This window comes from Crocodylus porosus, unplaced genomic scaffold, assembly GCF_001723895.1.
Source record: "Crocodylus porosus isolate Cpor-Errol unplaced genomic scaffold, CroPor_comp1, whole genome shotgun sequence".
Classification (NCBI taxonomy): domain Eukaryota; kingdom Metazoa; phylum Chordata; order Crocodylia; family Crocodylidae; genus Crocodylus; species Crocodylus porosus.
Genome location: NW_017728948.1, coordinates 53,259,738 through 53,284,541, shown reverse-complemented (window position 1 = coordinate 53,284,541; position 24,804 = coordinate 53,259,738). Strand labels below are relative to the sequence as shown.

The following is a 24,804-nucleotide window of genomic DNA, read 5'->3' as shown; positions in this document are numbered from 1 at the left end:
ACAGGATGCAGGTCCCCGTCCCCACTCCTCCACCCCCTGCTTACCAGCTCGGAGTCCAACTGCAGCTCCCTGCTGCAGCCACTGGAGACTGCCTGAATCATCAAAGCTTTCTGGATCTTTTCTGAAGATTCAGAGAGCTTTGAATTGATTCGGATTTTTTAATTGGTCCCCTGATTTGATTCAGATTCAGAGATTCGGCCACTGAATTGGGCCAAATCTTTTCCAAATCAAATCACCACCTGAAGCTTTGCACAGCCCTATTAGCCATGCCCCTGCCCTCCTCAGAGGGGGCCTGGGGCCAGCCTCCCCACCCCTCATGCCTTGGACAGCGTATGAGGAGCTGTTTGCATGGACTGAGGGGTGCCTGATCCACTACACCCTGCTTCTGCTAAGGCCACGGTGCCCCAGGCACACCTGCACATCTGGTATAGGTTCTTGAGCTATGACAGCACGGGGCTGTCAGTTTCTGCATTAATGGCAAGGACCTTCAGGCACCCCCCAACTGCTAATCTTTATCCAGCACTGCTGCACCAACTGGTTGTGCACACACTCCCAAATCCGTGCTGACAGCCCCTTGTAGACATGGGCATTGGAGTGCCTACCCTGCTCGAACTGGCACTGCACCTCCATCTCACCCCACAGCACCATGAGGTCACTAGTCTCCTTCTATGACCAGTTTGGGCCCTGAGTGAGTGGGCATGGGTATGGGCATAGACATGGCCATAGACTAGAAGGACTCCATCTTGGATCCAGCTCTCTGGGCCCCCACACAGCTTTTCCTATGCTGCCAGGCCTCGACAGCTGCCTGCAGCACCCAGCACAAGGGCCTAGCATGGGACTGGCAGCTGCACAGCAGAGGCAATGCCCCACAGTACCTGCAAGCTCAGGACAGGCTGCTGGGGATGGCCTGTGGGCTGGTGGAGCTGGCCCCAGAAGACAGAAGCTGCCTGCAGCTGGGCCTGGGTGCTGGCAGGCCTGGCTGGAGCCTGCAGCAGCCTGGAGCAGCCTGCAGGCCTCATTGGCACAGGTCTGGCAGCTGCGCAGCAAAGTGGTGCTTGGCAGTGGTTCTCAGGTGCAGGCAGGCTAGGGCAGCTGGCCTTCAGCCTGTCCAGGGGGAAACAGGGCCCTGGAGTAGTCTCAGGCTCCATGCTGGCATGTCCCAGGTCTCTGAGTGCCTGCAGGCTTTTAAAGGCCTGAGGCAGCGGCAGCCCAGCCCTGGGGCAGGAGAGGCTCCCAGCCCAGAGCCCTGGCACTAGCCTCAGGCTGGCCCCCTAGTGGCAGGGCTGATGCAGGAGGAAACTTGCTCCCAGGTCACATCTACATGTGCATTACTGTGCAGTAATAAATTGCATGTAAATTTATATTTGCATATGCAGGTAGCAGATTTACTCACGATTAGGGGATTTTACTGCACAGTAAACCTGTGTAGATGCACGTGCTTACTGTGCAGTAAACTACTCTACTGCATAATTAAGCATCTCGTGTAGATGCTCCCAGGGTGATTTGACAGACAACCTTAACAGTTTCAAAATTTGCATAAGAAAACAATACCAGTGTCCAAAAGTTAGAAAGAAATATGGCATCATTTAGTTTGTGAAAATAAGACTTCAGAATCTTCTGCTAAAAAACACTAGAATAGCCTTGATATTGATTTTTTTTCCTTCTACCACATAAGACATGTGCTTCTGATTGTCTCTCATACCCTGTTAATATGAACTGTCATGTAAACCAAAAAGTTCTTTTCAAGAATGAATATCTTATTACTAGCATTTCATCACAATAAGAGCCACATCAGTTTTATGGGAGGGGATTAATAAGAATTTCTGTTCTGGACATCAGCAAAACTGTGGATGTCTTTTACCATGATACATTTTGAATGATCTTTGTACCTTCTGCAGTCCAAGTACAGACTGCTTTCTTTAATGCATAGTTTTTGCAATTTCTTTTTTGAAAATATAGGAGAGGCAAGGATTTTTGTGGGTGATATTTTTTATTGGAACAATTGTATGGTTGGGATAAAGTTAGACAAGCTTTCAAATACAAAGCAGTCTTCATTAGATTTCATTGGGTTGAAAATATGGAACATTTATCCTAAACTCAGTTTTGCTGGATATATTACAAGAAAATGAAATACATATGTTCACATATACAGTAAATAAATATATAAGCATGTCTGTGTAATGTGTATGTGTGTGTGTGTATACATATATATGTGTGTGTGTGTATACACTTATCTATCTTTATATATACACCACATTTACTCTCATACCATACATGCCTTTTGTCTGAAAATAAGCCATCCAAAATTGAGGGGCATGTCTTAATTGATTTCCACTCTGGAATAGTGTCAAGAGGCTGTGCTTGGCACTGGCTCACTCAGGGCTGAACCCTCCAGCCCACTGGAGCAGGGGTAGAGTCCTCTCTTCAGCACCACTATCCACCCCTCTGCTGCATGGCTAACACCTACAGGTTTAATCCTCTCACAGCCATGCTCAATTGGCAATAGTTGACTGAGGAGTTGGAGGAGGAAGTGTGACCCTTGGGGTGGGACTCCACCCCTGCTCCAAGTGGCCGGAACAGGGGTGGATTGGCAGGATGGCAGATGAGACTCTGGAAAAACTATTTTTTTCTTTCATTCTGTCTTCCCAATCAAAGGTGCACATCTTATTTGGGGTGTGTGGTTAGCAAGTAAATACAGTAGACGTGTGTACATGCAGTAATAAATCTCAAATAGAGATAGATAGAGATGAGCAAATGTTTTTGGTCATACACTTTTCCGTCAAAAATAGGCAGACTAAACAATACCATAATATTTCTTAAATCCATTCTCTGTTTCACCAAATTGTTTGTTTTGTGGGGGGAGGGGTGGAGAACAGTGAAATCCACAATCGGGAGGATCCAGGATTTCCCAGCCTCCCAGCTGCCTCTGCCCCTATCAGTGCAGGCAGATTTTTTAAAGTCCATTAAACAGCTAAAAATCCCCCTCCCTTCCTCTTCACCCTCTTTCCCCCCTTCCCTGCTTTCGGGTAGGGAAGCTCCAGAGCTAGCTGGGCTACGCAGTGGTTGAGAGGGGAGCTTCTCTCCCTTCTACCTTGTAACAAGGTATTTAGCAGAATTTGCAGTTTTAGCAGATTTGTTGGAAACTGACAGGCTGCACCATGAGTGCTTCTGCTATGGCCCTGAAGTTGCAACTTCTTGGTTGTCAACTGTGTGCCTTAGCACCTACACCACACTCAGCTGGGGAGTGGATAGTGCGGTGTCATAAGTCATAAGATTCCTGCTGGGTCCTGGAGTAAATGCAGGGAAGGAAAGCCTATGTCCCTCTCTGCTGCTGTTGTCCCTGTCCCCAGCTGAAGCCAGCCCCTGCACAACAGGCATGAATAACTCTGGTAATTCCCCATACCAAGGATGGTGGGGAAGGGGGTGGGGAGGGGCTGTGCCTTTGAGCAGGAAGGGGAAGGGTGGGAAGGTTTTCTCCTACACTAGGGAGTTTTAAAAGTCTCTGGAGGCTCCCATGGTATGGTCCAATCCAAAAGTAGCATGCAGCCATGCCACGGCAGCCCCTCAGGATCCACCCCTGCCCACAGCTGTAATCAAATGAAACATTTTTGATTTTTTAATTCAAAATTATTTTTTATTCACAGTTTATCCCTTTAAAAAAATTAACCCTCGAGTATTCAAATCAGAGATGTTTGATTGAAGAAAACATTTTGTTCAAACCAAAAGTGAAAATGATGAAAAGTGTTTGCTTTGGGTTGACCTTGATGTTTGTTTTAATTCATCATTTCATTCATCATCATGTTTAAAACATGACTTTAATGTTTGTTTTAATTCACTGTTGCCAATCAGTAATTTGTATAGCTCTAAATACAATGGGTATCCATTTGTCAGGTTATTGCATGCCACTCAAGTCCCTGAAAAATGTTAATCCAAAAGGGCAAGTGGGTCCTCCTCTCACTGCTTTGTGTCTTTGTCTTGAAGTTAAAATGGTGTTACAAAGTAATACTTTTTGAGGGGTCTGAGGCGGGTGAAGTAGGACTGCACTTAAATGCCTCATAAGTGAAACAGGATCTGTCCCTATACCTATGCAGCAGCATAAAAGTCGGAGTAAGTGTTGATGCTGAAAGAATTTTTGCCCATTTTCCTTTCGAATAGGGCCTAGTTCTGCGTGGCTCACACTTGCTGCCCTAGCAGGGTGTACTCTATTCAATAAAATCTGTGTTTATCCTAATGGGTTTTTCAAGCCTGTCAGACTGGGGTAGTTTTGGCTAGTATTCATAATAGTAGCAAGTTTTGTAACCTTTTCATGAAGACTTAATATGTCAGTGATGCCAAGAGTACACTGCAATATTTTGGAAACAACCATTATCTATGTGCCCTTTTTTGTGATGGGGCATCTGTGACTGAAGAGACTAAACAATGATTGAAAAGGAAAGAAAGATAACTTATTTCCATGTTTGTGTCTCAGGGATATCCTTCTGCCAGTGTTTCTTTCTCTGAAAGACAAAAACGATATGGTACATTCAATATTTTAATACCTGATTCTTTTATCTGTGTGGATGATATTCCCATTTGAAAGTGTTAGAACTAACCTGATTTCATACTGGGCCTCAGAAAATGTTACTACTCCAAGATATTGCCAATATTCATACATTTAAAACATTTATTTCCATTAAAGTATCAATTCGAGGTTAGAAAATGGCTGGATATATAATACCACTTTAAAAAACACTCTTAATTTAGAGGCCATCTGGACATTAAAAAAAGAGAAAAATAGGGTAACTTTTTTTAAAAGGCCTTGCACAACTAATTCATCCTTTGCATGCCATAAAAGTTAAGTGAATTTAAATTTACTCTCATTCAGATATGTTTTGTTTCAGACAATTATCACAGAACTATGTACAAATGGCAACCCATCTCATTTATAAATATAAAAAAATGCCCATTTCAGTATTTTTTTTGGTCAAAATTCAGGTGAATAAACAGAAGTCAGGTAAATAAGCAGAACAAATAGCCACCAAAAATACTTTAAAGGCAAGAGGAAAATGTTGCATTGCCTTAGAAATAATTTTCAGAAAATATCAACATTTCTTTAAAAATCATTATACCATAGTATTAAAAAAACCAAAACATTTTAGGACCATATTTTATGGAATGTGATGTCAGGTTCACGCATTGGCTTTAATTCAACACACAGAAGCTAGCTAATCTTTATGTATATTTGTGAAGATCAGGTTAGCGTTGGTTACAAAATAATATTGTGCTTAATAACAATCATTCCTTTGCTTGCTTTTATGTTAAAATATAACGAACCTTTTAGACCAGCTTGGAAGACAAATAATAAAGTTAAGTTTCTTGTTCTCATGCATATCCAATGTCTTGCAGAAACGCGCATAAAGACAAAGACCTAGATTCCCTGCTGGCCTAACTCTGACTTCAGTGGAAATATACTAGCAGAGACAGTAGCAAAAGTACTGGGAGCAGTGCCCATTCCACGCAAACTGGTTGAGGACTCCAGCCTCTCCCCATAGTGCCACAAGGTCCACGGTCTCCTCCTGGGATCAGTTGTGGCCCTCAGAGGCAGCGTGTGCTGCCAGGGAGGACAGCTGCATGGCTCACTGGGCCTTTGCATGGCAGTCCCAGTGCTGGTAGGCCTGGGCAAGAGAGTACAGTACCCAGTGCAGGGTCACAGCTCAGGACAGGCAGGCACACAGCACGGGTGTGCCAGAGACCAATGGCAGGGTCTAGGCAGGCTGCTGTGGCTAGCCTGGAGCCAGCTGGAGTGGGACCCAGCAGCCAGGGACTGGATGCAGGTGGTCCAGGGTGCTGCTGGGTCTGGCAGGTGCTGCAGCATCCAGTGTAGTGCAATGGTGTAGACCAGGCAGCCATGTGGCAATGCAGTGCCAGGGAGTGGCACTAGGGTGCAGACAGGCTACTGCATCTGGCCTGGGGCCTCTGAAGGGATGCACAGTGGCCAGAGGCTGGCTGCAAGTGTCCCAGGATTCCTGCAGGCTTTTAAGGGCCTGGGCCTGCAAAGAGCCGTCCCAGCACTTCCTGTGCAGGCACAGGCAGGAAGTTGAGGCTTTACTGCCTCATCTCTATGACAGATGCAGGGGGGAGGGAAAGCCCTGCTCCACTGAAGCAGGCAGCCCAGCCCAGCCCAGCCCAGAGCTGCAAAGCACCCTGGGATGCAAAGGAACTGTGAATTAACTTGAAGCAGGGGGTATTCTGGGACAGAAGTTCCATAAACAGATTTAACCTAAATCAGTTATGTCTGAAGCTACATCCATCCAGGTTTATCTTAAACCAGGTTTGGCCATTTTGAAAGTACTGAACTTGTGTTCTGTTACAGGTTTAAACCAATTTCCGATCACTTAAACTGGTTTATGTGCAACTTTTATCCCTAGCCTTTAGGTCTGAATGAGCAAAATCATGTCTTCTTCTGTTAGTGGGAGCACTGCCTTTGACTTGAAATGGGCCAAGATTTCATTCAGTGAGTCACAAAGAAAAAATGGCAGATGCTAGTGCTTATGGATTGAATACCAAATCTCATATTCCAGGTATATGGATAGTTGAACAAGTTGAAAGGTGAGGATTTACAGTGTAGGAACTATATTGATTCTCCAAATTTGATAGCAGTAAAAAGGAGGCCTCAGTTCACATGTACTGTGAATTCCCTGCTGTAATTTAAATAAAGGACTTGTATTCCCCTCATCAAACTCAGTAGATATTATTATACTACTTCTCCACTGCCTGGAACTTTCTAAGGAAGGCAACTTATTTGCAAATGTATTATTTTAATAATGGATTTTGAACTACACAGAGTATGGTCTATCTATGCAGCTGTAATGAAGTACAAGCGTAGGTGTGGTTGCCTGGTGGCAGGCCAGGAGGATAGAGTATGAGGGGGCGGATGAAATAACATTTACACTTACAGTAACTGTTTAAAAATGTACTGAGTTCTGCCAAATCCTCAGAAAGCCCAATCTGGGAATCCAGCTTGTTAGTGCTGCCAGAAGCTCAACTCTCTCACCCCGATGTTGCAGCTATCATTTCCTGCCAACACATTTAAAAGTGAGAGCTTCTACCACTGTTTCAGCACAAATATTTGCAGATTTCAGAAGGACTTTTCATAAGGCTCTACCTTTCATAAGTACAATGGGGCACAGAATCAAGCCCATAATGTTCAGTAGGAAAAATGAATGCAAAACCAGAAGGAAGATGTCTGGTTGCAGTTCTGATACTACATGCTGTAATCCCAGTGAATGCCAACAGGATTTGAAGACCTTGCAGTTGCACAGCTACATGCCCCAGGAAGAAGAGCTGGTGATTCAGAAATTAACAGTGGTCCTCCCTCTGAGTCAATATTGAAGCAGTGCCCCCAGCATGCATTCAGCAAACCACTGGCTGATGGATGAGATAGATATCAAACTGAAGCTTTAAGCCTATGTGGGCTTCAAAGTGTTTTTTAAAAGCAAACAAATATTAAACCAATAACCTGATCATTCTAGTAAATCTGATAGTTCTGGTAATTACCACCTGCCATCCTAAATCCCTGCCTTATGACACTGTTCTTCATTTCCTGTAGTAAACTCTTGTGCACCATTGCTGTGTGCGGCAAAACAGAGAAGACTACCTGTATGGAACCTGTATTCACGTCTTTGTATTGAGCCCCTTACTCGTATCACAAGACTGTTGTGCAGTTTAGCTACTGGTTTAGTGCTTTAAGATCATGGGGTAAAAACCATAAAGGCATTATTTGTTACTAGGAATAACAATTTCCACAAATGATAGTCCAAATACTATGAGAGGCAAGGATCTTTGTGGGTGATATCTTTTATTGGCCCAACTGCATGGTTGGAATAAAATTAGACATTCTTTTAAATGCAAGGCATTTTTCATCAAATGGTCCAATAAAAGATATCACCCACAAAGTTCCTCGCCTCTCACATAATTCCTGGACAATCCCATGCACAACATCACTCCAACCCTACCAGTCTAAATGTTGCACATAGCTGCTTTGATTGATGGATCTTAGATCGATGGATAATACCTAGATTGTTGTTAAATGAGGAACAGCTGGTTGAAACTAAACTCCAAACAAGACAGTAGTTATGGTGCTAGGGTTAAAGAAAACATTTTGTAGTCTTTGTTGGAAGATACAGGCTCAGAGTTAGTCAGTTCAGAGCACAGATGAGGCCTGCTCTTAATTCCTCACTCACAGCTTTTCCCATAGTAGCATTCATGAGTAATGGTTTTTACCATCACTGTCCCATGTTGGTGGATGACTAACAGAATTAATCTCAGAAGGGACCACTGCATCACACAGTCTGACCTCCTGTTTATCGTAGGCTATTACATTTTGTTCAGAGAGGTGGTTAGCCACACTAGTCTGAAGTAAGGCACAGCTTTCCTATGCTACAACCTATATCGTACATTAGCATCTGACAAAGTAGGTTGTTGCCTACAAAAGGTCATGCCTCTTTGAATCATTTAGCCTCCAAGGGTGCCTGTACACATAGTGGGAGGCAGCTCCAACATGCTGTAATTTCAGCCTATCAGAGAAGACTCAGTTAACTGAGGCTGGCTGGAGCATGCTAATTAGCACTCCAGCCAGCCTCCACATCTCATGTATCAGCATCCCGCACTTCAAAATGGGGAGGGTGGGGGTTCTTTAACTAATGCTCATTTGACATGCTTTAGATAAGGCACCCCTGCTGCCATTTTGAAGTGCGGGCACACTGATATGCAAGATGCTCTGGGTGCTTTAATTAGAGCAGCTCTGAGAGCCACTCTGATTAAAGCACCCTGGCACCCCTCCTCCAGACTACATGTAAAAATGCCCCAAGTTTCCACCCTGCCTTACCACTCCCTTGGTGATTTGTTCCCATACCTAATCACCCTCACTAAGGGAAAGTGTTCCTGATTTCTAATTTAAATATGGCTGTCTTCTGCTTTTAGCTATTGGTTTTTCTGGGGCCTTCCTTGGATATATAGAGAGATCACATATGTTTTCTACCTGGGAAGATACATCCCTACATTGTAATCAAGTCACATCTCAATTTTTTTGAGTTTTATAAATCTTTTTTAAAAGAGATTTATACTCCTTTATAGTGTGTCTCTTTTCTATGCCTTCTACAATTTTTCACATAACTTCTAAAATGGAAAACCAGATCTTTATACAACAGAATACTGCAGCAAGCAACCCTGGTTCCCAGAACACATCAGACCTGACCGTAATAAGCTTCCCATAACTTATCTTCAAGTCATTCATTAGCTTGGACCCAGTATATCCAAAAGACTGTATAAACTTTGTGGTGAAGACTGTGGTTAAGAGCTCTTCTCCTGAAATTTTCTACTAGAGATCAAAATTAATCTGTACAGAAGGCACAGGTTTCTCAGAGACCAATCCGAGACTAAAAGTAGCTATCATATTGTCTCCCATTCAACATGCATCTTTCTCCTGAAATCAGCCCCCCGCAAATTGGTGTGTGCATTTTAATACAGAAAGTTGTTTTTTTCACTGGAAGAGGAGCAAGCTAAAATGACTGCCAGGATGGCAGAGTACTGTGCTAACCCTCTCATAGCCATAGGTATTGGCTGAGCACTGTAGCTTATGCTTGAAACAGCAAGTGAGCTCTCTTGATAAGGCTTGTGCTATGAAACAACACTTTATGTACAGAAACTTATATCAGGAACTACTTACAGTAAAGAAATAACAGTCGTGGTATTGTCCTTACAGAGGTCTGGGGCCTAACCTTGTCTGACATAGAGTAAATCATCCTGGAAACACTGAGTGTCCAGGAGATATGGCATCCCAGCAGACAGTCTGAGTGAGACAGCTGGCACCAGGAAGTTCTTGGTACCACCCTTTCTGGATATTCAGTGTTTCTAGGAGGGCTTACTCTGTCATGCAGTTCGCCACGACACTGCAAAAATCTTTCCCGACCCCCCTACCTCCTGCCTTCAAAAACAAAGTGTTTTTTTTTTTATTTGGGGGTTTTGTATGTGAGAAAATATGGAACTACAGGAAGTAGTACAGAAAGAAAGGACCATCTAAAGCTTTACTAGTGCAAGTTCAAGGTATACTTTTTCAACCTCCCCTTTTGTAATGTAAGCACAGAGCCACACATGTGTTTTAAGCAAAACCCTTAAACAACCCTTACCAGTGCAGAAACCTCCAATTAATACACAATTCTCCCTTTGGGCAATGGATAATAATATGTGATAGGTGTTGGTGATGTCATTTAATGGACTACCAAAGAGGGTGGTTAGCAGAATCTCCATGGAATAGACTAGTTTAATTTCTCTACTCCAGTTATATACTGCATTTTTACCATTATAGGATCACTGGAGCTTGTTTGTTTATTTGAAGCCCTTACACCAGATATTCACTATTGCATTTCCCCCAAATTGTTTGTGCGAGGATGTACTTTGCCCCACAGGCATGTACTAGTGCTGGTTTTTCACCTTTGAATAGATTAAGTACTCTTACTGTTAAGAAAATATTCTAATCAAACAAGTTTATTTTAAAAAAGGGCATTGGACATAATGCTGTTTAGACTATTATTATAATTTTTAAACACTCCTAAGACTGCATTTTCCTTTGGTAATTCAGTTTTGCAGCTTGATAAAAATTTCCTGGTAAAAATAGCACATCTGTCTTGGCACTGGTAAAGTAGGGTATGAATGGTTTCTTTCCTCCACAAGTTTTTATAAAATGGCTTGGCTGACTTTAAATGAATAAAACACTAAAACTTCCACTGGACATCAGCATAGCATTTGTAGTATCAAACAGCCAAAAATCTGGAAGACATTCAGTAAACTGGGCAACAACCTCTCTGTTTTCTTGATCTTGATTGAACAGCCCTTAAAATAGACTGCAACTTTATTTACTTTTCACTTATCTGAAAAATACCAATTTTTATTCACTAGACACATCCTATCTATCAAATGCATTAAGCACCTTATCCAAAATGAGCTTTTAGAAGTATGTTGTTTTAATTAGATGGCAGCTTCAAACATAATTATGTTGTACATTTTGTAATTCATCCCCTCCAAGATTTGAAATCTCCCGAAACACAGTTTTAAATATTTCAACTTAAAATCTGTTTTCAGTGACTGAAACTTCAGAAGATAACCTACTCTTAAACTAGCAGACAAATCCAGAACCCTCTGGCTTTCTCTCATGACCTCCTACCCCATGGCAGACATATCATCCTCCACCCTGTTTTAACATAATCAGGGTTTGTCCATCTGTACTGAAGGTCCCAGGCCGGTAATATACAAAATATAGTAATCTTGCACAAGCATAAAATGATTTTGGGTTGTAACCTACTCCTAAGCCCACAAAAATATTTTTTTTTTCTCGCAATGGCTTTAGAGGAAGCTACACACCTAAGAGGTAAAGTTTCGTAGGTATGTGAATGGTATTTGATAAAGCAGCCCTAGATTTAATACGGATGCGATGGTTAAAGACTGCTGATATGTCTGGTTAACAAGCATTTGTTCTGTGTAAATACACATTTAATCTATATGCATATTTAATCTATGTGCAGTTATGGTTTTAAGCTCATCAGCACAAAACATTTCCACAGGTAACAGCACATATCTATGTACATGACAGTTCATTTTACAGAATACGTAACTATACAAACACAACTTCAGAGTAACCCAGATAGCTGGAATATTTCCAAAGCTGACATTTTTTGTGAGAAGTAAGGTTTTTGTTGTCAGATTTGTTATTTGTTTCTGTTTTTTTTATTTTTGTTGGGGTTTCTTGTTTGGTTTTGGTTTTGTTTGGTGAGGTCTTTTATTAGGCCAACTGCATAATTGGGACAGATGTTAAACAGTCTTTTGGGCACAATGACTGCTTACAGAAACTAACAAAAACAGTGCTTTACTTTAAGCTCAGTGTGCCCTTGGGCTGAGCCCAACGTGATGGGTGCCTCCAGCTAAGGGTGACCGTGAAGTTCCTGGAGTCCCTGCAGCCCTCACTTTCAGGGGGGCAATCACCCCTTCAGTCACCCACCATGCCTTGATATCTGTTACTTTTATGAGAGAGACTGCTCCAGGGCTTCCCAAATTGCTGGTTCAAGTAACCACCAGGTGCCCATGGTTACTACCTTATGGGCTAATTGCAGGGGTCTGTTCCTCCCCTACGTCATGACCCATGCCTTGCAAATGGCATCCTCATTGATGTTCTCTTCCACATAACCCTCCTCTGGGATTCCTGGACCCTCTCTGATCCCACACTCTCAGACCCTCGATCTGGGTTCCAGACCCCTCCCTGGTTCCTAGGAACCTCCTCCTCCCCTTGGTTCCTCTCCAAGCCTCCAGACTGCTTTAGGTGTTACCCTCCATGTTGACTTTCTGGAACTACAGCCATCCTGCTGAAATGGTGATCTCTCAGAAGGTTCCAAGCTGTTGCTGCTGGCTCCACTCAGGTCTGGGCATATATCCTACCTAAGCCCAGGCTTCCTCCAGGGTCAGGTGACTCCATAATCAACCCTGGCCACATTTGCAGGCTGCCCCAGCACTATCCTGCCTGCTTCTTAAAGTGGCAGGAGCACATGCAGTAGTTGGACCCAACTCACCAACATCTGTATAGACTGGGCACTTCAGTGGAACTTTTTTGGTGTTTTTATCTAATAGCTGATTGAAGCACTGAAGTGTCCAATCTATATAGAGACTGCAGAGCTGGGTCAAACTAATGTACCGCTTCTTTTAGTAAAGCATGAGTTTGGTTTGGTTTGGGGTATTTTTTGTGGGGGGAGTTTAATATCTGTAAGCTGCCTATGTGCCCTTCTTCAGGTGACATTTTTATGAAGTTTAGCATAAATTCCCATTTGCTGTCTCACTTTTCCTGTTGCTAGTGTTAGGATCTGGTGCCTTAGATCAGGGATAAATGAGCACTAAGATATTTTGATTTAAGCTAATGCTGACTCATTCTATTTAAAGAGGGATCTTTTTTCTCTATTTTTCTCATATTATTGTTTTACCTGTGTTTCTAATCCTGACTTCAGCCTCTAGCATGCTCTGATGTTTTCAACTTAAATACTTAATTTATTGCTGTTATAAACCATAAAAAATGTCGCTTGTTATTACATTAGATAAAAATGGCCTTGAGTTTTGAGGATCTGGATGCTTTATAAACCACACTGGGTGCATCTACACATGTGTTTTACTGCATAGTAGACTAATTTGCTGCGTAGTGAAGCATCACTGTCCACACATACGTGGCAATTAGGCTGGTGTAGACTAATTTATTGTGCTGACAGATGGTCCTATCAGACACAAGTACTATCTGATGGTGGAGTAAATAACTGCACTTAAATGCACATGTAGACGGTGATGCCTAGATTAATTTACTTTGACTCAAACTGTGAAGTTTATTCAGTCTAATTAATTGCACATGTAGACACACCCAATAAGACTTTTACTACTTAGTGGCTAGCAAGGTTTTTTTCAGATGAGGACAATGCCTGTGGTAGAAGTGCATAGGTATGATACTTCTTAGCAGCTCTAGCCACAAATCTTTCCCTAACACATCACTGTGGCAGGGATGATGCACCAGCTCCGCTCCTCACCTGAAGAATGAGAGGAGCAGAGCCAGTGGGACGCTGCAATGAGCTGGAAGCATGGTGAAAGTGGAGCTGCAGCAAGGAAAAATGCTGCAGCAAAGAACAAAGAGGAAAAGGGGCAACGGGCCCAGGAGGAGCCAGGACCAGCTCCAGCCTTGGCACGGACACGCTTTATGCTGGTGTGCCGATGCCGATTTGCTGTCTGGACCCACGGAGAAAGAATAGAAACCCCACCAGGCCAGAGACAGGAAGGACCAGAAATGAGTCTTCTGGTGGGCCCAGAGAATCCCGGAGTGGACCATAGCCCCACTAGGGGAAAGTGGTGGCAGCCCCACGAGGGGGCTCTTGAAAATAAGCTAAGGCCAGCAGGGATAAGCTTCTTACCAGATACTACACCATGGATTCCAGACATATCCGGACAGGAGTTGACCAACTGGGGACCAGAGGGAAGAAAGAGAGATGGACACTTGGACTGCGGGAGATACAAACTAGAGAGAGGGAAGAATACACTGGGAAGCCGGGTAACCTGGGGTTGGGAGAGATTCTAGGCCAGTTATAATATGGCCTCAAATCTGGATGAGATGACATCCAGACATCTAACCTAAAAGATCAAGACAAAAAACCTATACCATGAGCAGACCAAAATAATTGGGAAATAATACCCTTGGTTGGCATTAGGTGGGGTGTATGGGAGGCGGAACCCCAAAATGGGAAGATGGACAGGAAGATTGAAGGAGGGTGCCAGGAAAGGTGAGACGTTTGTTTTCCTCCCGATAAACAAATTTACTCCAGCAAAGACATGGCAGATGAGAACACCTGAGGACCTTCCAAGGTATCTAACCTAGTAACAAGCTGTCCATTTCTGAAGGAACATTGAAGTAGGAAAAACACATAAGAACAATGCACACTAGTGAATGGCACAGGAGATTACAACCACCTACTAGGCTTTCAACCTTCCCACTTAGTACACCAGCTCTTTCTCCTGCTTTATCTTCCACATGCCTAGAAAAATATCTTATGTTCTAGCTCTATCTATGGTGGGTCTTATAGTGGTATCCCTCAGTGGAGGATCTTTTCCCACTAACCCTGGAATCCTTTGAGGGGAGGTCTTTGAACATAGGTCTTTTTCTTCTACAAAAACTGCCTACTCCTTCTGACAGTACACAAGAGTGTTTTTTCTAGCTGGAGTTGCTTCCACCTGTCTCCTTCTTGTCTTATTGTAGGGTAAAACAAATTATTTCTACTTATTAACCTCCTAGTGCATGTGGCAGGCCTCTTTCAGGTAAAACAACTGTAAAATCCTCTGTAGAAACAATAAAAACCTGCCTAGACCAACAGCCATTCAAAAGTGGATGGTTGTTGATGTGTACCAGGATCGAGATAGCATTGAGGTAGCAGGATCGAGGTAGGATTGAGGTAGCAGAATCAAGGAACTCTGTAGATTGTTCTTGTCTGTGTCCTTGCTCCAGATTTTAATACTGCACATGAGTAAGACTAGTTATTAGTGGATGGCATGAGAGATCAGTACAGCAATGGGACATCATGCTGGAGGATAAGGCTAGGATTCAGAGTAACCTAGACAAATTGGAGGATTGGGCCAAAAGAAATCTCATGAAGTTCAACAAGGACAAGTGCAAAGACCTGCACTTAGGATGGAATAATCCCATTCATCAGTCGGGCTGGGAGTTAACTTGCTGGGCAGCAGCTCTGCAGAAAAGGACCCGGCGGGGGGGGTGGTTACAGTGAACAATAAGCTGAATGAGCCAGCAGTGTGCCTTCATTGCCAGGAAGGCTAATGGCATACTGGGCTGTGTTGGTAGGTGTGTTGCCAGTAAGTCAAGGGAAGTGATTATTCCCCTCTTTTCAGTACCAGTGAGGCCACATCTGGAGTACCGTTTTGGGCCCCCCACTACAGAAAGTATGTGGACAAATTGGAGAGAGTCCAGCAGAGAGCAACAAAAATGCTTCAGGTGTTGGAAGATGTGGCTTATGAGGAAAGAGTCAGGGATGTGGGCTTATTTAGTCTAAATAAGAGGAGACTGAGAGGGGATTTAATAGCAGCCTTCAACTACCTGAAAGGGGGTGGGGGTTCAAAAGAGGATGGAGCTAGACTTCTCAGTGGTGGCAAATTACAGTGTTTGAGGGCATAAAGACATGCTTGCTCCTTTAAGAGTAGAAGCAGCCTAGCCAGGGAGCCCTGCAGGCTATAAAGGGCACCACAGCTGCAGGTTGCCGGAGCAACCAACTAATGAGGTAATTAGTCAGTACCTGCAGGCAGTTAGCTGACTGAAGGGAAGCAGAGCCCTGGGAGCATATAAGCCCAAGGCTGGGGCTAATAAGGGTCACTGTGATTGAAAGGAGCTGACAAAGCTAGTGCCTCAAAGCCAGGTCTGATGCGGTGGGCCTACGCTAGAAGGACTGGCTAGGTTAAAGGGGAAGAGGCCGAGACCCTGACAGAGGGAATAACATCTGTGTCAAACCTATGAAGCATGGGGTGTGGTGTAGGAGAAGTTTTGGAGCCATGCATTTAGCCCAGAAGGCTCGAGATGCCTTGTGCAGCACAGTACTGGAGTGAGGTCCAGCAATGGGCCCAAGGACCAGTGAGTTCTTGTGGGATTCAGTGGACCAAGGCCACACGAAGGCCCATGGGCAGCCTCCTGATTCATTATTTTACCATCAAGATGTGGCAGGAAAAACAAGAGGGTGCCCTCAGGGTGGAGCTGGTGTAGTTGCAAAGCCACCAGGCACATGACAACAGTACAAGGAGCAAAGGTCTCAAGTTGCAGCAAGGGAAGTTTAGGTTAGATATTAGGAAGAATTTTCTTATTAGAAGGGTAGTAACACACTGGAACAAGTTACCCAAAGAGATGATGGAACTTCCATCCTTGGAGGTTTTTAAGACCTGGCTAGACAAAGCTTTGGCTGAAATGATCTAGCTGGAGATGGTCCTGCTTTGAGCAGGGGGTTGGACTAGATGAGCTCCTGAGGTCCCTTCCAATCCTAATTTTCTATGCTTCTGTTTCTTGTGGAGGTTTTCCATTAACACTGTATATATTTTGAAGTTTTTGGTTTTATTACAGATTCACCTAAAGAATGAAAAGCATTTCATACTATAAAGCCAGGAGTTTGGGCCTGGTAAATAATATGTAAATTTCTGTATGCAGCTTTGCCAATGAACATCAAACCCGGAGTTTAAGAAGGCCAGAAAAAGCGACTAAAACTACTAAACTAGTATTTGTATTAAACACAGGGCAGGAGGTAAGTACAGTATTTGTGTTTTTGAGAAAAATGGTTCAGATCAAAATTAGACAAAGAGAAATATGACTCAAACTGCATTAAAGCACATTCAGGATGGCATCCCCCTTAAACTTCCTGAAGACCATCCCATGGCATCCCATGCAAAAGTATGCAGTAAGGCTCATCCAATGAAACATAAAAGTACAATATTACATCAATATGTTCGGTAATGCACAGGGCCCAAGAAACTTCTGATTTATCTTCTTTTGGGTGTCAAGTTCATCACAGTACTATTTTTTTTGTGATAATCATTGGGCCATAAATCTGCAGGGGGATAAATAATTTTGATCTCATATATCAAGGTGTTCTCTAGGTGGTGTTCTTTAGATATAGTATGAAATAGGATCAGGCAGAGGTTCCAGCCATAAGGAAGGCCTCTTCCCTTGTTTGTTAGTTCAGCACTGTGCCATCAGTCTGATTGTTACATGAAGCATTTTCAAAAGCTATTTTAATCCCCAGCTGACTAAGAGGGGAAAAAGAAATCTGTTTCATATTTTACCACACAGTATATTATGTTTATCCTTCATTTGATAATAAAAAAATCCTGTTTTTTAATGTGCACTGAATCAAGCAAGGGAATTCTGCAAGTTTCCAAATTCACAAACTGTTCTTCCTGAGTGGTTAACTGTTTCCATATTTGTAAAGTAGGAGTAAAGAGAGAGAGAGGAAATTACCAAAGGGGGTTTGAATATTATCCTAGACATTGCATTTTTAAAATTCTAATAACATCTTTCTCAAGTCACACTCTGCAACTTTTTTCTAATTTTCCCCCCAGCAAATGAGAATTGTTTTAGGAACAGTTGTGTAAAATTTATCTGTTTTGAATTATAGACTACTTTTGTACCAGAAACCTACAGACCAAATCTTCAGCTCCACCATTAAACAAAAAGAGACAGAAACTGAGCTGCTGTTAACTAGCATAGTTCCACTGATTTCACTGGAGTAATATGGCTGTAAACCAGAAAAGGATCTTGCCTTCAGTGCTAAGAATCCTGCTTCTGAAACTTTCTTTCTGGTTACTAAATAATTCATGAAATATAAAAATAAATATCAATTTCGTCTCAAGTTGAAGAGGAAATTTGTATGTGGCGTGAACAGCAAAAAGTAAAAGGCCTTACATATAGTACAGTACTCAGTCTTTGTCTTTAATTTACCAGTATGGCTGGGTTATTTATACACTAAACCAAACATCTGCTTATAGAATGCATAGGTAATTTAATCTTAGCTAAAGTCTGTGTATGTAATAAAACATAGGTTACAAAGTGGTTTGTTTTTTTTTCTTTGTTCCTTTTGAATTTTGTGTGTGCTCAGCACCAGTCCTCCCCCTCCTCCCCCGGCCTAAGTCTAGCTGCTCCATTCTGAGAGTCTAATTGGAGTCTGCCTTGCTTTGGTTATACAAGAGATTACTCATGCGATCCTGGCCCCAGAGACTGTTGAATAACCTGCATAATGCAGTCATGCTAGGTCAGCTGAATTCCCTTTCTCCCTCATCACTGCTAAGAAATATGTTTCTGCCTTTCTTATTGAGGTGGGAAAGCCCATATGACCAGCTATTGCAGCTGCTATATTTAACCAAAACCTAAGTATGCTGATTGTAGCAGGATCATGCAGCCCAATGTAACCCACAGAAACAAGCTTATAAAAACTTTTCACTGGTAAACACTATTTATTCTTTAAGTTCATATCAGCCAGTTACCCTAACAAAACACTATCCAAAAATAAATGAAGAGCCACCCTAGTGGCAGCGCTCTGTATTGTCCTATGAAAAAACTGGAGCTTACTAGAGTACATAGTTCCTGTGCTCCGTGTATTGCTCCTTCAATTGACACTGAGCGCCAGGTTTTGTAAAGGGTGCAGACTGGGTGCAGAGAGAAGTGGCAATTTTCACCTGACCTGGCCACAAAAGCAATCTCTAGCTATGACCAAACACAAGTGCATGGCTGCAGACCCCTTCAAAAATAGCCAGTCAGGTGAAAATAAGAAACCTCATTGGATGAAGGTTCAGATGACGACATTTCAAAACTGCATCTGCTGGAACTTGTGTCTACCTGCCTGACAACGTCCTAGCTGTTTTCAGAATGGGAGCAGGGAAAGGGAGCAAAGGGCATTCAGTTTGGGGGGTTTTCAGCCCTCAGTGGAGGTGGGGAGGGCACCAATTCACACACCCCACCCTCCTGTACCAGCTGGAGAATGCCTAGAATGAGCTCCCTCTGCTCCCTTTCCCCCTCCCATTCTGAAAACAGAGACAGGCTGGGAGAGAGGAGGGGCAAAAGAAACAGGCTGCAGGCTGGCAGCCAGGAGTTAGATTCCTCTTCCGCCCCAGAACCAGCAGTGAATATCAGTCTGGTCCGGGGGGATCACTGTAACTCAGAAGACTTCCTGCAAAGCATTCTGCATTACAATAGGGAGCTGCACTTCTGTCTGCATCCTATGTGCCTGAAGATGCAGATAAGTACCCAGCAAAATTTTCCATGTCTACTGGCTTTTGTAAAGACTGCAAGTGCCCTGACTCCCCAAGGAAGAGGGAAGAAATCATGTTGTTTCATTACAAAACCACATTTCCAGTTAATTAACTGGGATGGGCTGGAAGGTAGTAAAGCCAGCTTCATTAAAAACCCCTCAATTGCTAAGATTTTTGCTATGTTGTAGGACCCTCAAAGTGAAGCTCCTTTTCTCCCCTGCCCTTCACTGCAGGGAGGGAGAGAAAATTAAAACCACACCTGTGTAGGTAGTTCTTCAAAGCAAATCATTAAGTGGATTTGACCACACTCAACCAGGTATGAACTTTGGTCTGGGCATGGCACTTCCACTGATATCAATGGGAGCTCTGCATCCTGAGTAAGAACAGTTTCTGGCCCATAGCCAAAAAGACAAAGTCTATTTAGCAACAGTGAACCCTACAGTCCCAATACCATACTCATTCTACCACATGCCATTGGGATGTTGTGTCCTTAATTTAAAGAATTTATATTCAGAAGCAATACTCTACAGGTTAGGATTTAAGCAACCTAGTTCCCAACTTGGAATTTTTTTCCCTAGCTGCATAAAAGGGAAATGTGTTTGAGGTGACATGCACATTGCACTCATATGATCTGACTGCAGGGCAAGTAGTTTTTGATTTGCACCATTTTGTAATGAAAGAAAAAATGAATTTGTTTAGGGTCTGAGGGAGTAACAGAGTCCTCCTGGGATGTCAAAGAAATAGTTATACAAATGTGGTAAAAAATATGAATATGGAAAAATATGGAAAATCCTCAAACAGTTGCAACCCATACTAGAAGCAGACCTGACTCTTAAAGAGATCTTCCCAGAACCACCCATCCTAACCTTCAAACAAGCACCAAACCTCGCTAACCTCATCACCAGAAGCAAACTTCCTACAACCCAAAACATACCAAATGGATCCAGACCATGTCATGACAAAAAATGCAAAACCTGCCAACATATCTCCACCACCACCACAATCACTACACCCCACAACAGAACCATCAGCATTCTTGTATCTTACAGCTGCACCTCCAGAAATGTAATATATCTCATCCAAAGCACCAAATGCCGTGATGGCAAATATGTGGAAAGACCAAACAACAACTGCGCACCAGAATGAATGCACACCGGAAAGCTATTAAAAGCAAGAATGCCCAATTATCAGTGAAGGCACATTTCTTGTGAGAAAACCACTCTCTCTTCAGTCTCTCAGTTCTAATCCTCAAAGGGAATTTACAAAACACCTTTTACAGATGAGCCTATGAATTTTACTTCATCATCTTCCTGGAGACAAAAAAATCATGGACTAAGTTTAGACATTGGATTTATGACGTATTATAACCTGCCTGACATCTGACTCCCTAGGTACCTCTCCATTATTTACCTGCTACATTCATCCCCCTTCCCACCCCTCTCCCCCTCAGCCTGTCTCTCACCCACTGACTCCTCAGTTTACATCTTCACTGACTGCCTTTCTTGCATGCATACCAGCCTCTGGCTTCTTTACTATTCATTCCTTCCAGGAAGAGCACACACCAACAGGCTTCCCCAGCCTGACAAAGGGTTTTTAAACCCAAAAGCTTGCTAAGAATTTTTTTTCCAACTATTTAATTGGTCTAATAAAATATATCAGATTTACCCCAAGAACTTTGTCTGTAAAATAATAGGAAGTAGCCCAGCTTCTGTTACGCTCAGTACAGTGTGGTACATGAATAAAACCCACATAGACAAGAGAGAAGTCCCTAAGCAATTCTAAGCCAAGCCATGAACTCACTTCAATGGAGATTTTGTTTATGTAACATCTGCAGGAGGCACTGGAGAACATCTAACCCCACATTGCAAGGTTAGCATTGCTGCAGTACTGTGTGCGCGTGTTGTGTTTTCCTGTTGCTCTTGGCTTGCAGACTACTATTATAATTGTGATTTTTTTCAACCTGTTTTTGTATTCAAGTTTGGTTTCTCCCCCATTCCTTATTCCCACCTACATTGCAGCACGGAGGGAGAAAGGGCTAAAAATAATGAGAGGCCAGTGTCAGAGAACAGGCTGTTTTCATTCTTGGTTGTCAAACAGTCTTAGAGGAGCTCAATCTGGCCTTCTGCACCGGAGCTGAGGAGCATCTGTTCTGTGACATTCCTAAGTTTTGCCAGTTTGAGGAATAACACAGCTCCAATTGATCACTACTTCACTTGATAAAAGTCTTATGCTGTTTATTTCTGTAACTTTCCACTAGCTGAACAGATCTGTCTATAGACTTTCATTTTGAAGGGATTTTAGTGGGAGACGTGTTCCAAAATTATGCTTGCTCTTTCCACCAATTATTAAGAGGGACCATGTAGGTGTGGCTAGTAGGCCTGTGCAAAGTGCTTAGAATTTGCTTTGGATTTGGATTGGCTGATTTGGGGGACAGTGATTCAATTCGGTGATTCGAAATCACTGTTCCGAATCAATTCAGCTGAATCTGATTTGGAGATTCAGCCACTGCTGAATTGGCCGAATCTCTGAATCAAACAGGCCCCATCACCCATCCGCTCTCCAAGCCCTGTCAAAGGCTGCTGCATCCAGCCCCAGCTTCCCGACTCTTTAAAAAAAATCCTGGCACTCACTGGCTGCTGCCAGGTGGGGGGAAGGGGAGAGTCCCCTTGTCCCTCACTGCCCCTCTGCATGGGGGGCTCTGTCACGAGCTCCCACCTCCCCACTCATTCTCCCAGCCTCGCCCGGCCCCAGCTCCCAGCTCTTTAAACAACAAAAAAGGCCCCATGCACTGGCTGCTGCCAGGCGGGGGGGTGATCCCAACTGCCCCGTACTATGTGGGGGGGCTCTACCATGAGACCCCAGAAGCTCTGATGGACACTACAGCAGCTAGTGAGTGCAGGACACTTTTTTTTTTTTAAAGGGCTGGGAGAATGGGCGGGGGATGGGGGTTGTGGAAGAGCCCCCCCACGCAGCATAGAGCAGTTGGGGGCAGTGAGGATTGCTCCCTCTTTCAGCATCCAGTGATTGGGGGCTTTGTTTTTTTTTTAAAAGAACCAGGAGCTAGGGCAGGCAGGGCAGCCATGGGAGGGGGAGCTGAGAGAACAGCCCAGGGTCAGGGGTTGCTCATGGGGGCTGGGGGAGCAGGCAGGGGATGGGGCCTGGTGGAGGTCCCCCCATGGTCTCCTCCCCCACCCCCCCACTCACTATTTACTGACATGGAGTCTGGGTCCAGCTCCCTACAGTGGTGAGCAGGGACTGCCCAAATCTCCAAAGCTCTCCGAATCTTTTTAAAATTGATTTAGAGAGCTTCAAATTGATTTGGACCTTTTTATTGGTCTCCTGATTTGATTCGGAGATTTGGCAGCTGAATTGGGCCAAATCTCCTCTGAATCTAATTAGCACCCAAAGCTTCGCACAGCCCTAAAGGCTAGTAGGAAAAAGATAGCATTCTTTTTGCAATTCTGCTAATGACTTTGGGTATATACGACTGTTTCATTCTTTTCTTTCAAAGTATGGTCAAGGAGGAGATGATGTTGGTGCCTACCTCTTAAGTAATATCCTAGCGCCGGACTTCCTAACTGCTCCATTGGGAAATGTCCAAGCTATGACAGGTTAATTTGGGGCCCTCAGGCTCCCAACTGGCTACAGCTCCCCATATCATTCCAGATGCATCAGCAGGAGGGAACTCCAGGCCTGCCCTCCCTCCTCCTCCTTCTATGGGGAGCCCATGACCAGGGAGCTGAAGGTAGGGGCCCATGGCTCACACTGATGCAGCCTGCACAGTGTAAGGCTCCTGCTGTTTCCTGTAGTTGGACAGCACTGTCTTAATAGTTTTAGCACTTGCCTTTGATATGGGAGATTTGTGTTCTATGCCCTCTTCATTCTGAAGGGGTTCCAACCCACATCCTCCACCTCCTAGGAGTATGTCTTAACTACCAGGCTGTGCGTTAGGGAGACTTTCTAGGATTTACAGCAAAAAATGTTTCTTGTTGACATAAAACTGCTAACTCAATAATTCTACAAAGCCAGTTAAGGAGTCTATATAAAAGAAGAGACCATTATGAGAGTGTTTGAGCCTAAGTCCAAGATCCAGGGGTCTAACTGCATCATTTTAATTAATTTAATGTCATGTGTATGAAGTCAACATGTTTTAAAATGGCCATGGGACACTGTAACTACAGTCCATTCAAAAAGCTTTAAAGTGCTACACGGGGCATTTTTAAACCTATGGGGGCTTATGTCACAGAGCACCTCAGTGCTCTGCGCCTATAAAGAGGCACAGGTGCTGGTTGCTGGGGCAACCGCTGTTGGTCAGCTGACTGGAAGGGGGCAGGGCCTGACCTATATATAAATCCAGGCTGAGGCCAGGGAGGCAGCTCCCTGTTAGCAGCCATAAGAGTGGGAATTCTGCCAGAGCAATGAGAAGGAAGAGGCTAGGATACTTGGGCATTTGATATGGGGGAGAGAGGGAGAAACCCTGTTATGGACTTGAATATGGTTATAGCTGGATGGTTTGAATTTTTTTTGTAGCCAGGAGGCTTGAGTTTCCATTTACTGTTTAAGACTGGAGGACCGGGTGAGGCTTTTAGGGGTTGGAAGAGGCCTCACAGGGGCTCCTTGGTAGCATAGGGACCCTGGTGCCAGAGATGGTGTGGCACTTGGGGGTGCACTGACCCTGGTGCCAGAGAAGGTGCAGCATGATAAGTGCCCTGAGCCAAAGGGGGTGATGAGGGAAGCCCCAGAGTAGGGGGGGTATTGATTGAGGAGTGCCTGAGGGGGTGCAAGGTTGTAAGGCAAGCCAGAGTACCTGAGGGGACAGACTGAACAATGGCCGGGATATCAGCGAGGCTTACCTTGTGGTAAAGGGGCAATTGGAGCCACACATAGCCTGTAAGGCTTGGGAGCACCGAGCTGAACAATACAGAACAGGGGCCACGATACAGCAGAACACTGTGTCCAAGGGGACAAAAGGCAGCCTCTCTTACAAATACGTAACATGAAAGACATGGTGGGTGAGAATGAGGGTGCTTTAACACGAACTTGGCATGGTAGGGGGTGCTAGGGGAGATCATGTCTGCTCCTAGGACCTTGCGCTGTAACAGCTTATACTTATATGATGCTGTGGTGATGCTAGAGTGTTCTAATTAGAATGCAAGGCAGACTTGATTAATCTTTTCAATTAAACATGGAACAGACTCAATTAACTCAATTAGACACCCTTAGTGATTAATTGGGTGCCTTAAGTAATATCCTTGTTCAGGGCTTCCCACTTTGAGCTGGGCCAGAGCAGCCCCAGATGGCAGGAGAGCCCAGGGGCCAGCTTGCCATCCCAGGGCTGTGCTTGCCCAGCTTAACATGCTGCAGAGGGGCTGGCTGGGGCATGAGGGTGCTCTAGTGTAGCTTCCACCAGCCCACACACTAAAGCACCCATGTGCCCCAGCTAGCTGGGGCAGCAATTACACA

The 24,804-nt window shown here is 43.9% G+C and overlaps 1 long non-coding RNA gene across 1 annotated transcript in view; it reads right to left on the bottom strand.

The window, feature by feature from the left end:
* Positions 1-12,430, bottom strand: part of LOC109321916 — a 23,488-nt gene extending 11,058 nt beyond the window's left edge. The window contains exons 1-2 of the long non-coding RNA XR_002104216.1: positions 12,284-12,430; positions 3,227-3,237 (exon numbers count right to left, since the gene is read on the bottom strand). This is a non-coding gene — a long non-coding RNA (uncharacterized LOC109321916). The remainder of the gene's footprint in view (positions 1-3,226; positions 3,238-12,283) is intronic.
* Between the last annotated feature and the right edge of the window lie 12,374 nt (positions 12,431-24,804).